At 39.9% G+C, this 15,094-nt stretch overlaps 1 protein-coding gene across 1 annotated transcript in view; it reads right to left on the reverse strand.

Moving 5' to 3' along the window:
• The window catches only part of SUGCT (succinyl-CoA:glutarate-CoA transferase), a 424,567-nt gene that overhangs the window by 139,025 nt on the left and 270,448 nt on the right, over positions 1 to 15,094 (reverse strand). The gene's annotated exons all lie outside the window — the stretch shown is intronic.

Genomic DNA, 15,094 nt, shown 5'->3' on the forward strand with positions numbered 1-15,094 from the left:
TATCATGCTTTAGGCTCTGGAGAAAGTTGAGACAGAAACACAGCAACCATGCAGTTGAGGAAAAAGTGTAAGATCTGCCTTCCTTTTGACCCAAGTACAGGGGAGCAGATGGCCCACAAAGAAACTCGGGTGGACACCCCGAACCAGCCTGAGGAAGGCAGCATCACATGAAGTCTGCCCAATAGGGACATGACAAGACTCAGGAATGACAGGGGTGTCTTCTTGGAGTTGCAAACTTCATGCCAGACTGCAAGGTTCCCTGACATGAGGCAACTGGCAGCACCTCTGTTTGTGATGGAGCAGAGGAGAGGATGCTGAGAGTGACGGTTGGGCATGTCTAAGCACAGAGAGCTGTGGTTGAGCTGCCTGCTCTTGTCAACCGGAAATAACTCCTTGCATGGTTTCTTAAGGAAGGCTTTCTTATGAAAAACAGACCCACCTATGGTATCTGGATGAAAGGAGCCACATGCTAACCTGACCAGCTCAGGGGAGGCCTGTGTGGCAGTCTTGCAAACTCAGAGACCTAAAATAACCACAAAAGATGGTCTGAAAATTCAGTATTTAACTACAAACAGGTTATATTGGGTAGTAATGTCCTAGGCTGATATTTTCCCCGACAAGACCAGCTTAGATCTTTACCTAGCTCATTTCCCTTTTTTGCATCTAAGATAATATATTTGTGAGATGTCTGGGTAACTTGTAACTTCCCTTTTTCTGGAGCCCCTAGGGCACAACCAAATGTTTTGATTTGATGCCTCAAATTCCTTCATTATCATGTTAATTGTTCCTGTACCCACCTAAGTAAGTGTCCATCATTTTACTTTTTATCCAGTCCCAGGGGTTTCCCACTATTTTGCTTTATCCCACCTCCTTAATCCATCACCAATGAATTTCATGTAACCCACCTACATCCCTCCTTTGATTGCAATGTATACATGCAAACATAACCCGCCATTCTTTGGAGCATATCTCAAAGGTTTTGCTTCCCGGCATATCTCTACAGTTTGGCTCAAATAAACTCACAAAAATTCTTTACAGGTTTCAATGTTTGTTTGTTTGTTTTATTTTACGTTAACAGGTAGTTTACAGGGCTATGAATTAAATTAACTACAGAGGCAATGTGAGGAAAAGCTCGCTGGGTACCAGGACAGGAGAGTGTAATCAGCAGTGACAGTGGCTCATTAATCCAGTGAGCAATCCTTGAGCACCAGCTGTGGGCAGAGTCCAGAGGCAGTAAAGGGAGGAGAGACATGTAAGAGGCCAGGGTCTTAGACTAGACATGAAAGGCACTGTTATACAGGTCAAGGGGTCTGCAGAGGGGGGTCTTCTCTCTACTGGGGAAATCAGGAATAAACAGCCACAGAATAAAGATTTAGTTTGTTGGAGTTTCTCCAAAGAAACTGCCCCCCATCTCTCCTCACTCCTGAAGTTTCAGATCTTACTGAGAAGTGGATGCAGGAGTCACATAGGGATCAATCTATCAGCTTAATTACTAGTAAAGCTGGGTCAGAGAATGTGCCTAGTATGTGAGGTCACAAACAAACCCTCCTTCCCCCCTTTCCCCATACAGGGCCCAAAATGCAGGTTTACCCCGAGGCAGAGGCACAGCCTGTCCTATGCTCTTACCACAAGGAGGAAAGAACTTGTCCTACCTGCAGACAAACTGGGCTGACAGAAAACCCAGAGGGGGCTGAGCCAGCAATGTAGGTTACTTTCCTTCAATTAGGCAATCAAGTTAGTTTCCCTATCCTTTGGGAGGGGGTTGGAAGGAAGGCTGAAAGTTTCCTCCCTTCCCAATATTTCAAGGACAGATGTTTCCATTTTATGGGCCTCAGTAGGGATGCATGGAGAAGAAAATGATTCTCCTTTGTACAGGCATACGCTGTCAGAGTGTACATTTTGATATTTAGAGAAAGCATTCTAATTTCTCAATGAGCTAGAAGAATGCCCAAAGATCATTAAGTCCAATGGTATTCAATTTTTTTTTTCTGTTAGTCTTTTAACTCTTTCTTCAAATATAAAGCAAACAGGAAAAAGCTGATCTGGCTGAAAAGAACTAAAGGTAAGAGGGTGTTGAAAGCCCAGTCTTGACCCATGACAATGCCCGTCCCCTCCCCAGCAGCCACCATTCAAAGGCAACTCAGAAGAACCCTAGGACTTTAAACTGTAGTTTCCCAACCTCCTTCACACTGTAGTTTCCCATCCCACTGTGCTGGAATCACACTGACCAGATTAGTTATATAACTGCCCACACTGTGCAGCTAAGTCAGTGGTTGAGTCAGGGATACTACAATCCATCATGGTGAGAAGTGCTTAATAGCAACATAGTGCATTTAAAATCTCTTGGAAGGGACCTATTTTAATGCTGGTCTCATTTATTTACTATCCGTGTTTTCCCGAAAATAATACATCCTCCGAAAATAAGTCCTAGCGCGTGGAAAGATAAGACATCCCCTGAAAATAAGACCTAGTGCAACGCTGGGAGAAAAAATTAATATAAGACACTGTCTTATTTTCGGGGAAACAGGGTACCATGCACATCATCTGGTAATGCCTGTAGTCTTCAAGGAGGCACCATCTAGCTGGGAGTTTACACCAAAAGCATCACCAGGAAGAACCATGAATCCCAAAACTGCCACTCCAGCCGATACGGAACTTTACAGAAGAGTAAATGATTACTATCAGGATGATTTAACTGAAAAAAAGGGGTCAAAAAAAAGAAGTGCTCCCATGGTGACCTCCAGCACTATAATTTGAATAAGGTCTCTTTGTCTCTCTTCTCCAGAAGGGACCAGTCAACAAAGATAACACACGTTTGTCACAGTAGGCAGTGGCTAGATAGAATGTTCTGCCCTGCCTTACCCTTTCACATGAAAGGGGTGGTGAAGGGGTTAAACCAGAAGGGAAAAATGATTTGGCTATTGAAGATAGAGAATTAGGTTGCACCAATCTGAAATCAAACTGATATGGGACTTTTGGACTGGAACCCAGATTCTTTGTCTGCCGGAGTGTTATAGTTATATTAGTGTGATGATTTAAGGATTTAAAACAGTGTAGGAATAATTATTGGTGTGATTTAAAATAGGAATGAAAGCATTTACTTTTATGAGTGATTTATAGTTTAAGTGTGAATTGTATTTTTTATCTTATTCTGATTTTTTTTTAATATATATTTTATTGATTTTTGTACAGAGAGAAAGGGAGAGAGATAGAGAGCTAGAAACATCGATGAGAGAGTCATCGACCAGCTGCCTCTTGCACACCCCCTACTGGGGATATGCCCGCAACCAAGGTACTTGCCCTTGACAGGAATCGAACCTGGGACCTTTCAGTCCCCAAGCCGACGCTCTGTCCATTGAGCCAAACCGGTCTTGGCTGATCTTATTCTGATTTTATTTTAAGTAAAAGAAATTATTTGAAATGTGTTTTAGGCTTAGTATAAGTAAATCCATATAATGTGACTTGAATCCATTTTTGTAAAACTTGAGTTTTAAAACTGACTTTGAGCCCCTAACTGTGTGAACGCCCTAACATGTGCTTATCTAGAAAGTTGTAACTGTGTGAATGCCCTAACAAGTGTTTATCTGAAAAGTTGTAAACTGAGGCAAAAGGTACCTGGAGAGCGCCCGATTAGACACACTGAAGATTTATTGGTTGCACCCAGAAGGAATTAAGAAACGCCCAGTGGAATTAAGAAACCCCCAGAAATGGCCATAAAAGAAGGGACCTAAAGGCACTGGGCAGAGACCAAAAGGGCTCCTCCACCCGACGTGCTCTCCCACTCTCTTCTCCCTGTTCGAAATACTGCATGAGACTCTGCCTGAGTGAAGCTGTCACTCTGCCTGTGAGCCAAACTTCTGAGGCTTCGTTCCTGACCGAGACGCTGCAGCAACGTGTTCCTGTCCAGTGTGTGTGTCTGTCGGCACGGATCTCCACGTGACCTGCCTAGGCTTCTGGAAACCACCAGGACTCTGGTAAATAAACCTTGGGAATAATGCATTTTAACTCTTGTGTCTGTGTTTAGTTTATGCTCGGTCAATTTTAGTTAAGTACTGTGGGCAACCCATATAAGTCCAGTTCTCTGGCTGAGGGACCCCAGTCACCCGTGCAGAAGTTCCCACCTGAGGGTGAGTTGGAACACGGAGTCAAAAAATGAATCCATGAACAGAAGGTAGTATAGCAAAGGTGGCGATTTATTGAAGAACAAGGACAGACTCCCACGTGGGGAGGGGGAAATGGTACCACTGAGTGCCTTTTCCCTAAGGCTTATAAAGGCTGCAGATTCAGGGGCCTTGATATCCCATCTGATTGGTCACTATTCCTAGACTGGTTACTATAGTAACTCCTGGGATCAAAGGCGAACCTCACTTGGGATGTGTAAGGTTCCCTCCCCCCTTCCTTTCTTATTGTTTTCCTATTCCCTTTGGGCTTTCTTCTTCTCCTTCTGGATGAAGGGCTTTCTTCTCTTTATTCTGTAAATATAGACCTGTTCCCAGCTCCCTCATTCTATGGAAATGTACCTGTTGCAGCTTTTCAGCTTCCCTTTACTATGGAAATATACCTTCTGCTGCTCTGCAGCCCTGTGCTTCCTCCATGGTCCCCTTCATTTCCAAAATTTCGAAAATTTCCTAAACCTGTCCGATTTTACCCCTAAAATTCCTGTTTTTAGAATAGTTAACCATTGACAATGAACACAATAACAAACAATGAGGGGATGTGTGGTCTAGCCCTGATGCATTGGTTGTGCCCTGAGGGATCTGCAAAAGGGAAGTTGCAAGTTACCATGATATTACAAAGGTATGTTATCTTAGTTGCAAAAAAGACAATAGGCTCAGTTACCATCAAAGTTGATCTTCCTCAGGGAAGATACTGGCATAGGACAAGACTACCCACAATAAATTGCTTTTAGTTAAAGTTATAATTTCAGACCATCCTTTGTGGTTACTTTAGGTCTTTGAGTTTGAAAGGCCTTCCCTGAGCTTGTCCAGTTAGCACATGGTCCCTTTTCATCCACACTTTAGTCCACACTGATCCCTGATTTTGCTTCTTAGATTAGGACTGGGACCAGAAATAACGGTGTGGCCTTCCATTTTGGATTAGGGCGGATGAGTAGGTCACTGAAATTATCTCATGGCCTCCCTCTCCATAACACTTGTTGCTATCCATTTCCCTTCCTTCTCCACGACCCTCAGTTCATGCCCACACACTCACATCCTTCAGAGACTGTGCTGAGCTCACCAAATGATTTAATACTGATGCTCAGTGCTTATAATACAGAACAACTTTCACTACTGTCAGAGTGAAGAACCAGAGTTTAGTATCTCTGAATTTGATCACTGACCCTTCCCAAGAACATTTTCCAATTTATGTAAGAACATACTTATTTCTAGTATCCCTCTTATAATTATATCCAGGTATGGTCCCTGCAAAGAACATGCATGGTTTAAAAAGCCACTCTGTGTGTCAGGGGAAATCATACTGTCATACGTTAGCAAGCCGGGATCTCACTATTACCAAACTTAACTTTACAAAACAAGGTGAGGGTAAAAAACCAGGGGGAGGGAAATTCAAACATCAAACAGCACTGATGGGCTTATCATCGTGGTGCTACATGACAGGGTGACCTCTGCAGACTGGAAATGAGGTTACATCAACAAACCTTTCACTTTAAAGTGTGAGATTAAAGAGTGCCTCCCCTAACATTTTGCAGTATTACTGGCTCAGGTTTAAAGAAAGTATGCGGCCAGGTACCCGTGTCACATTTCAATCTGTGATACTGACATGGATGTGAAAACCCAAGCCTTTGAAACTGAGCCTTTCATATGCTGAACAAAAACCTGAAATGTACTCTGTCTTAAAGACCTGAAGGATAGAAAAGGTAAGATGATGAAGGGGAAACCCTAACACATGGAACATTTCTGAATTATCCTGCTACGGACCGTCTGCTAAAGCACAGCTTAGTGCAGATAACTGACATTGGTTTGTTTGGTTTTCCTCAATATCAAGGCTTACCTGCCTCATAAAAACCCTAAAGAGTCAGCGATGTGTTGCCAATGTAAGGAAAAGTATTTTACAGAACCAGCCTTAAGATCAATTCAATTATTGTCTCCCCACCCCCCCCCCACCCCATGCCACCCCATGCCACCCCATCAATAGCACTGTCTTGTCATTCATTTTAGCTGAACTGGTTTCTCTGTGGTCTCAGCAAACTCCCATGCAACCACTGACGAGCTGAAATATTGGATGCAAGCTTTGCTATCCCTTTACAAATGATTTGCCCTGTAATTTACCTTTTTAATCTTGCATTTTTTATCTAGATGTTAACAAGATACCAAGCCTTACAGTTCATCCTCTGACTTAATAGGTATGTAGCTAGGAAATGGAGGGACTGCAGAGAGAGGGTTTCCCAACTACCCAGTCATCATTTTAAACAAGACCTGCCCAGTCATGACCCTCAGGTTAAGGTGGAGTAGGGGTAGGAGTTACATCACAAAGGGCATTTGAACTCCTTGCAAATAGAGATAAAAGACGATATGCTAATATCTGATGATGTAAAAATAAGTCTCCAATAGTAGAACAAAAAGATGCCCTGATATTTTTAAAGCCTTGAAAACTTCTCCAGCCTCCCAGGTCCTTCCTTGGCATCTGATCAGGCTCTGGTCCCCTTTACCAAGAACAGAATCCCAGGATACATTACTCTTCCTAATTCTTCATAGTCTACTTCATCTGGCAAAGGAACCAAACCTAACCACAACAGTTAAAAAGAAAGGCTTAAATTCTACTATAAAATATACAAATCATGAAATGTATACAACTAACAAAAACAGTTTCATCTACTTGATGAAAAGAATTTTTGTGTGTGTGTGTGTGTGTAATTTGGCATTCCAGTAATGTGAAACCACTGTTTAAGGTACAAAATCATTTTTCAATCTCAGAAAACATGGTTACTAGCTGCCAAAAGTCGATCCATATAATAAGAACTATTTGCTAATGCTGAACACCTGCACTTTTATAGATGGCCTCTGAGGACAGATGTAGCTGAGTCTTCTAGTCTACTGATACAGCAGCCAAGCAACAAGACAGAACTATAGATAAGAATGCTTGCTAAATTATCCATGCACGCATCTCCATTGAGTCTAGGATATTTATTGGTGGACTCTGAGAGTCATTAGATCCCATAAAGAGCAAACAAAATATGTCCAGGATAAGCATCCCAGCTGCTAGAAGCTTACATCTTGAGGTGGTAGGATACACAAATCAAAACATACTAAAGGTATAAACATATATCATGCTTATGGAAGCCATGTGTAAATATTTATTTCACTTCCCATGGTAAGTTTTAGCTTTTTTGGTTTCCTTGTTTGATTTTCTGATTTACTGGGTTTAATGGAAAAAGACAAGACAGCCAACGGAAGTTTAAAAGAAGGGTTCATTAAGACAGTGCAAGCATTGTTTCATATTCTTCTGAAATCAAGATCTTAAGGATAGTCTGCACATCTCACCTACATACTCAAGGGACACTGAATCTCCACGGCTTTTTCAAGTCATCTCCTCTAACCAATCCAGCAGAAACCAGACAAAACTGACTTTAATGGTATCATTACAGGTAATAAAAATGATTAAAAGGCTATTAAAAAACAGAAATTGAATAAAATTATTTACAAATATTGTGTTCAATTTTTGTAACATCATTATAAAACATATATTACCCTCATTTTATGAGCAAAGTAACTTAAAATTGGAGGAATTAATATGACTGGCTCAAGTGAGCTATCTGATAAAATAGCAGGGTTCAAATTCAGGTCCATCTGGTTTGAGGTGCTATGGTCTTTTCTCTATATTTATGCTTTCTCTTTTGCCAAAATTCGGGTAGCACTGACTTTGCCTCGGACTATAGTAGGAATGTAGAAGTTAGTGGGGCAGAGTGGTCATGCCTTCACAGTATGCAAGTTGGACAAGAAGACAGACATATTCACTGGCAGGAGAGCACACCAGGGAACACAAGCAGAATGCACCCAAATGGTATTAATTCTGCAAACCTCACAAGAAATTAGAGAAAAAACGCCTGCTGAGTAATCATGTTCATTTTCCAGACTTTAAATCATCTGACTACTCATTCAATTCAATCTTGATACCTTTATGTATCTTGATATTTCTGTTTCAATACCATACCATCCAATCAGTTTTCTTTGGTTGGCTGTGATTTTAGCAGTGTCAGATAGAATAGTAAAATGAAAGGTATTAGAAGAGCTCTTAAATGCAAAGAAAAGAATAATTGGCCTTACTTTCCTTAGGTTTCAAGGTTTTACAACTGAGGCTGGGGGGAAGCCCAGAGCAGATACAAGCATCTGCAAGGTGGATGGTGACAAAGATAGCTGTCTAGCTGGCGCCTTCTGCCTTCTGAGGGCCTTCCTAGATCCCTGGCCCTAGGCAAGAATTCCACACCTCTCATGCCCTCCGCCCTCCCCTCACTAAACAGCTGTATAAAAGAAGTACCTATGCCACCTTTTGGCGCGAACTTCCCTGGCCCACCCTTGAACCAGAGAGTTTCGCCTGGGAGCACAGATTAAAACCTCCTCCCTTTTTATCGCCTGGATTCCATGTCTTGCTTCTGCATTGCAAACCTCTCAGCTGGGACCTTACAACAATGCCTTCCTCTGTAGACATGCCCCACCTATATCTTTGAAGCAATCTACTACTGCCTCTTCCTTCACCTCTCCCTTCTATCTGCATCTCCCTTCCCCAAAGTTATTTCACACCCCAGGCTCTGCATCCCTACTACTACATCCTGTCCCTAATGCACTCATCTTCTCTCCTCCTCCCCTACTGGCCTCTACAGCACTTTTACACATTAGGATCAAACAATCCCAAAAGCAGAAAGGACAAATTCCTATCATTCTTGGAGACTAGGTCCTCTCCCAATACAGAAAAGGGAGACCTTTTCTAGACGCCATCTAATGCAGTTTCACCGCATTAGGATGTGTTCAATCATTTTGATCTTATATTTTTCAAAAGTGGACAAAAGCAAACCTCCAAGTTAACACAAAGTACTAAACTAACCAGAACTTTTCAATATGCACATGATGAATGATCTATCCCTGCCGGATATGCTCTCACAAGAGTGACCCAGTCATACCTTCCCCTACTCTCTTCCAACAAGAAAGTCAGAATGCAAGTCAATATCCATAAAGAGAAAACCTTAAATCTATCCGAATTTCTTTTTTTTTTTTCAAAATAAAACACTCAAAACTTTCACTTAACTAGCCAGTAAGCAATTATCTATGCTTTACAGTACAATTCACCATCTGAGGCACTATGGTTACAAATGTGCTATCAAAAATCTCTGCATGATGTTTGAAGACAATAGCTCATAGCCTTCTAAAGGCAACTGACTTTTACTTTTAAAGCAAATTCCTTTTCCACAGAGGAAAGCTTTTTTAAGGCACAGTAGCTGAAGTCATGAATAGGTCTGATAAAATTCCCCACATATGTATGTGCAAGTATATGTACTCCGTGGCATTTTCGGAAAAGTTCAAACATTATGACCACACATCACTAGTAATGATATCAAATACTTCCAAATGCCCAATGAATGTCAGAAAGTGAAGCACTGCAATACCGAGCCCAATGCTTTCCTTTCCCATTGGTTGATTGTGTTAAATTTACAACTACTAAGCCTTTCCTTTTAAAGGATCTTCCAAATGTCATATCACATTCTCAAAGGAATATATTTTATGCTCTTAGTATAATAATCTTTGTTGCCGTTATAAAACTAAGCTGCCACAGAGTTAAATATATGATAACACTTATCAGGATTCTCAACTCGTGGCAAAACATGAGTTAAAGCTCGGGCAATCCTCATAAAGAATCAGTACTGACATGGAAAGAGCCGAGTTTCTGAGGCTAGTGAGCCATGTGCTGTGGTAGTTTGCAGACTAAGGTCTAATGTAAAAGAATCAGCAACATATATGCCAGAAACACATTTCTGTTCTTTGGACTGGCGAGGGTCTGTGCCATACAAAATGATTGATCCCAGAGCTGAGTGCACCCTGTTCAACAATTAAACAATTAAACAATTCTACTTTTCAGAGATGCTGGTCCCTGTATCTTAGCCACATTTCTATGTGATATCTGAGTGACTCACTTCTAATGAATAGAATGAGGCAAAAGTGGCACTGGGTGACTTCAAAACTAGGTGACAAAGGCCATACTGTTTCCACCTGGCCTCTTATCTCTCATCTTACCCTTAGAACAGTTCACTATACTGCGAGGAAGCCAAGCAGCCACGTGGAAACAAGCAGCCACGTGGAAAGGTCAAGTGTAGGTAATCTGGCCGCAGCCCCAGCAGAGGATCCAGCCGATAGCCAGCACCAAGCACCAGACATCTGAGTGAGCCTTTGGATAATTCCAGCCCCCAGCGGACACCCATGAAACAGAGGCAAGTAGACTCCATCAAGCCCTCCCAAATTTCAGATTCATGAAGAAGATAGTTTCTGTCATCATTTTATATCACTAAATTTTGAGGTATTTTATTGTGTACCAATAGATCATTGAGAAATCAACTAATCAAGATGAATGTAAGCAGTACCTCACTCAGGTTGTTATCAGTTGAACATCAGCCCACTGACTATTCCATAAAATAGATAAGCAAAAATATCAGAATCCCATTGTTATAAAACAACTCTAGGGCATCCTGGAAACAAGATGGCTTTGGAATATTCAAGTAAAACTTCTTAGTAACTTAGAACAATGTTAAAGCAGGAAGGAATCAACAGTCTTGATATAGATAGATAGATAGATAGATAGATAGATAGATAGATGATAGATAGATAGATAGATATATGGATATATGTATACGTATATGTATATATGTATAATTATTGATTTCAGAGAGGCAAGGAGAGGGAGAGAGAGATAGAAGCATCAAGAATCACTTATTGGCTGCTTCCCACATGCCTCCTACTGGGGGGTCAAACCTGCAACCCAGGCATGTGCCCTGACGGGGAATCAAACCTGATTCATAAGTCAATTCTCAACCACTGAGCCATGCAGCCTGGCAAGGAATCAACATTCTTGAATCAACTAGTTATACTTGAGTTTCTGTACAATATAGCAAATAATATTCATACCTTGGGAGAAAATTAGAAAATACTTAATTGGGCATTGGGTATTGATGGGTACATGTAAAATCAATTATGAGAAAACATGTTTAATCCACTGGAAAAAATAGTGTGCTTCTCCTTGATAAGAAAAAAAGTACAAATTTTGGCAATTTTAACTACTTGCTCCTTCACTTAATAAGTAATGGAGATAAAAATAAGTTAATAGGAGATCTTAGTAGAAAAAATAAACAACAGTGCAGCAGGCTGTGTTTTGGCAACAATAGGACTGCAAAAAAAAAAAAGATAATGTTTCAAATATTACTTTAAAGCTCCAATAAAATGTGTTTACAAGCAGATTTTTTTGTGTCAATTTAATGTGATTAGCACTTTGTGCTTTTTCTGGCTGAGAACATATGGCTTTTTTCAGTTCTAGGAAATTCTTAGCTGTTATCTGTTCTATATTTTCTTCATTCTCTCCTTCTATAAATCGTGTTAGAAATATTATATATTTCAATGTTTCAATTCATCCTCTATCTCCTTTCTTTTATTTTGTTATAACTTCCCTTTCCTTCCTTTCTTTTTCTTCTTTCTTCCTTCCTTCCTTCCTTCCTTCCTTCCTTCCTTCCTTCCTTCCTTCCTTCCTTCCTTCCTTCCTTTCTCTCTTTCTTTTGTTTTCCCTTCTTTCTTTCCTATAACAGTTGATGTAGTTTAGTTCTATTTTTCATTTCAAGTAACTATCACTTCAATTGTGTCCAATCTATTATTTATCCTCTTTATTAGTCACATTTTTCAATTTTTAATCTACACGTAAAATTCATTTGCAAGATTTCTAATGGACTGTTAGCCATATTCATCCATACTTGTTTCAAAATTTTTTATTGTTTATTTGTACAATACCAGTTCCACTTTTTATCCTTTCAGATATTTATAAATTAATTTTATTGAAACCATTTTACAAATGATTGTTTCTAATTCTCAAGTATAATTCTTCCAACTTGAGGGTATACTGGCTATCTTTTAATGTCTTGAATTTCCACGTGTGTTTTTAAATCTGGGCTTGTGAGTTTTTCTTGCCAAGAAAATTGTGTTTGTTTTGTTTATTTGTAGCTCTTCCTAAACTCTCCTCCAGTGGGAAGCATTATTACCTCAGCCAGGCCTGAGAGCCTGCAGCTCAGAACTAGGAACTACAATAGAAAACTGGGACCTTGCATAATGGGGAAACCATAGTCCACCCCCATGTTCTCAAACGGAGTTTCTATTGGAAAATCCACAGGAATGAGCAAGGAGCTCTGCTTGTGCTCCCGCCAGGTCATTTCTAACAAGCCCCTAACATCGCAAAGGCCACAGGCTGTGGAACCCACCACGTGGGCACACTCAGTGCTGCATGGGCCTTGGACTCTTGGGCCTGACCCCTCTTTTCAGTTTCTGAATCCTGATGCTTCAGCTCCGGCTCTCCAAGAGAATTTTCATTTTGTGTTTTCTCATCAGAGATTGTTATAAATTCTGCTTTATTAGGGAAACTCTACATTTTTAAGGGTCTTTTCCCCCCCCCCCAACTTTCTGTGTCCCAAATAGATGGGGAGACCGTCTCTATTTTGCACTGCATGAGTGCCCACTCTGCCATCTTGGCTACAGAAGCAAAAATTAGAATAAAAGTAATTACTTTTTTCTCTATTTTGCATGGAAATCCATATTTTTTATAGTTAAAATTTTCATTTCTATCATGTTGATGAGAGTGTAAAGTAATTCCACCAGTGCATAAGATGATATATTATTTGCTATAATAAAGGAATGAAAATAGTACTATGAAGCAAGTGTTCTATATAACACAGGAGTCTAATAATATTTAAGTCAGTGCTAGTACTACCAAAAGAATACATCTTTTAGTCCAGCCGGCATGGCTCAGTGGTTGACGGTCAGCCTATGAACCAGAAAGTCATGGTCTAATTCCGAACCAGTCAGGGCACATGCCCAGGTTGCATGCTCCATCCCCAGTATGGGACATGCAAAGAGGCAGCCAATTAATGATTCTCTCTCATCACTGATGTGTCTATGTCTCACTCCTCTCTTCTTCTCTGAAATCAATAAAAATATATTTTTAAATAAAAATATGTATTTTTTTAAAAATAGTACAGCTTTTAAATATATGTGTATATCTACACAAAAGCAGAAGATATGCAGATAATCACAAGTTACATTCCTCACTTGGTAAATGAACCATTTTCAGATCTCCACAATTGTTTGAAACCCTTTAAATCTTTTGAATTACTAGATTTTTGCTTTAGATTCATAGCATAAACAAGCGTCTAGTCAAGTGAGAACCGGTTCTTTAGCTCTTCTAATTGTCAAGGACAAGTTCTGATTGATTAATGTTGCACCAAGCACCTGCTAAAAGGTATTATTTTCCTGGCTGAAGGGACAGATGACTTGACATAGGCACTGACAATAGACTTCACCCAAACATTGGTCTACATGTCAGTTCATTTTGAGCAAGCTTTAATACATTCAAAAAACTCTGTGCTGAGTTAGCCCATTTCGGTGTAGGCCTGTCTTTCTGCAAAAAGGTCAGTTTCTATTTATGAGTTATATCATTTGTAGGAAGTTTATTTTATTTTAAAAAGGAGAGATGTTCTTTCAATACTTAATATTAAATATTAAATACATTCTTTAAAATGTCAGTACAGAAACTTAGGGGAATTACCGAGCACCTTAATCAAGGGATACAAAAAGATATCTAAAACACACACAATTATTCCTTTAGCCAATTGTATAATATTTATAATACTAGAGTCCTGATGTACAACATTTGTGCACTGGTGGGAAGAGGTCCCCTCAACCTGGCCTGTGCCCTCTCGCATCCAGGACCCCTCAGGGGATGTCCACCTCCTGGCTTTAACATCCCCGAGGGGCCCATAGTGCTGCAGCAGAGGCGAGAGAGGCTCCTGCCACTGCCATTGCCACTGTGCTTGCCAGTCTTTAGCCCAGCTCCTGCATTGAGCACCTGCCCCCTGGTGATTAGTGAGCATCATAGTGACTGGTCATTCCACCACTGGGTCAATTTGTATATCAGCCTTTTATACAAATATATAATATAGTAGTTGTATAATATGTGGTAAAGTCTCTGTTTCTCTCTCTTTCTCTTCTTCTCACCCTCTCATGGTTTTTGAAGATATTCTCTTACCATTTTTTTTAATTTGCTGAAGAAAACTTACTTTATAGTGCAGTTTGCATTCAGACTGATGAAATGTGCAGGTTATTAAATGTAATGGTGGCATTTATGAATATAATTGTTCTTAATGTTAAGAAAACTTGTAAACTAGTCATTATTATTTAATATTTCTAAATGAAAGATTCTACATATTCTCTTGTTTGAAGATACAGATAAAAATAAATCTCATTTTCACAAATTTGTGTGGCCAAATATAGTTAACACTTATTAAATGTTTTTGAATGAATGATATGGTTTTTTTACATGTATGGAAACAGCTATATACCTTATTCTTTTCTTCTTGCTCAGGTATAAAAGGGCAAAAGTCAGAAGAAAAGAATTGTTAGACTGCATCCACAGTCCTTTTTCATGGATATCTAGTTTACATTCTTGGTGAGTGAGGTTGACTAGGAAATAGAAAAGGAAGTCTAGAAGGCAGATGACTGAACAGATCAGTTAAGCTGAGATTCAGAGGTAGACGATTTGGAAGAGAAAGTTTGGCATATACTAGCCATAGGCTTTATGCCAGGTCCAATATAAAAGGACACGATTCTCATGTTCCAGCCATAAGCAAGAAACAGAGTACATCAAGGCTTCACTAAAAGACATTATTCCAAAGGAGATATTCAAATGGCCAACAGGTGCATGAAAAGATGCTCAATATCACTAATCATCAGGGAAAGCAAATTAAAAACATAATGAGATAGCACCTCACACTTGTCAGAATAGCTATCATTCACAAATCAACAAACAAGTATTGGCAAGGATGTGAAGAAAAGGAAAC

This window comes from Pipistrellus hanaki (assembly GCF_964339955.1).
Source record: "Pipistrellus hanaki genome assembly, chromosome: 10".
In the NCBI taxonomy this organism is placed as follows: domain Eukaryota; kingdom Metazoa; phylum Chordata; class Mammalia; order Chiroptera; family Vespertilionidae; genus Pipistrellus; species Pipistrellus hanaki.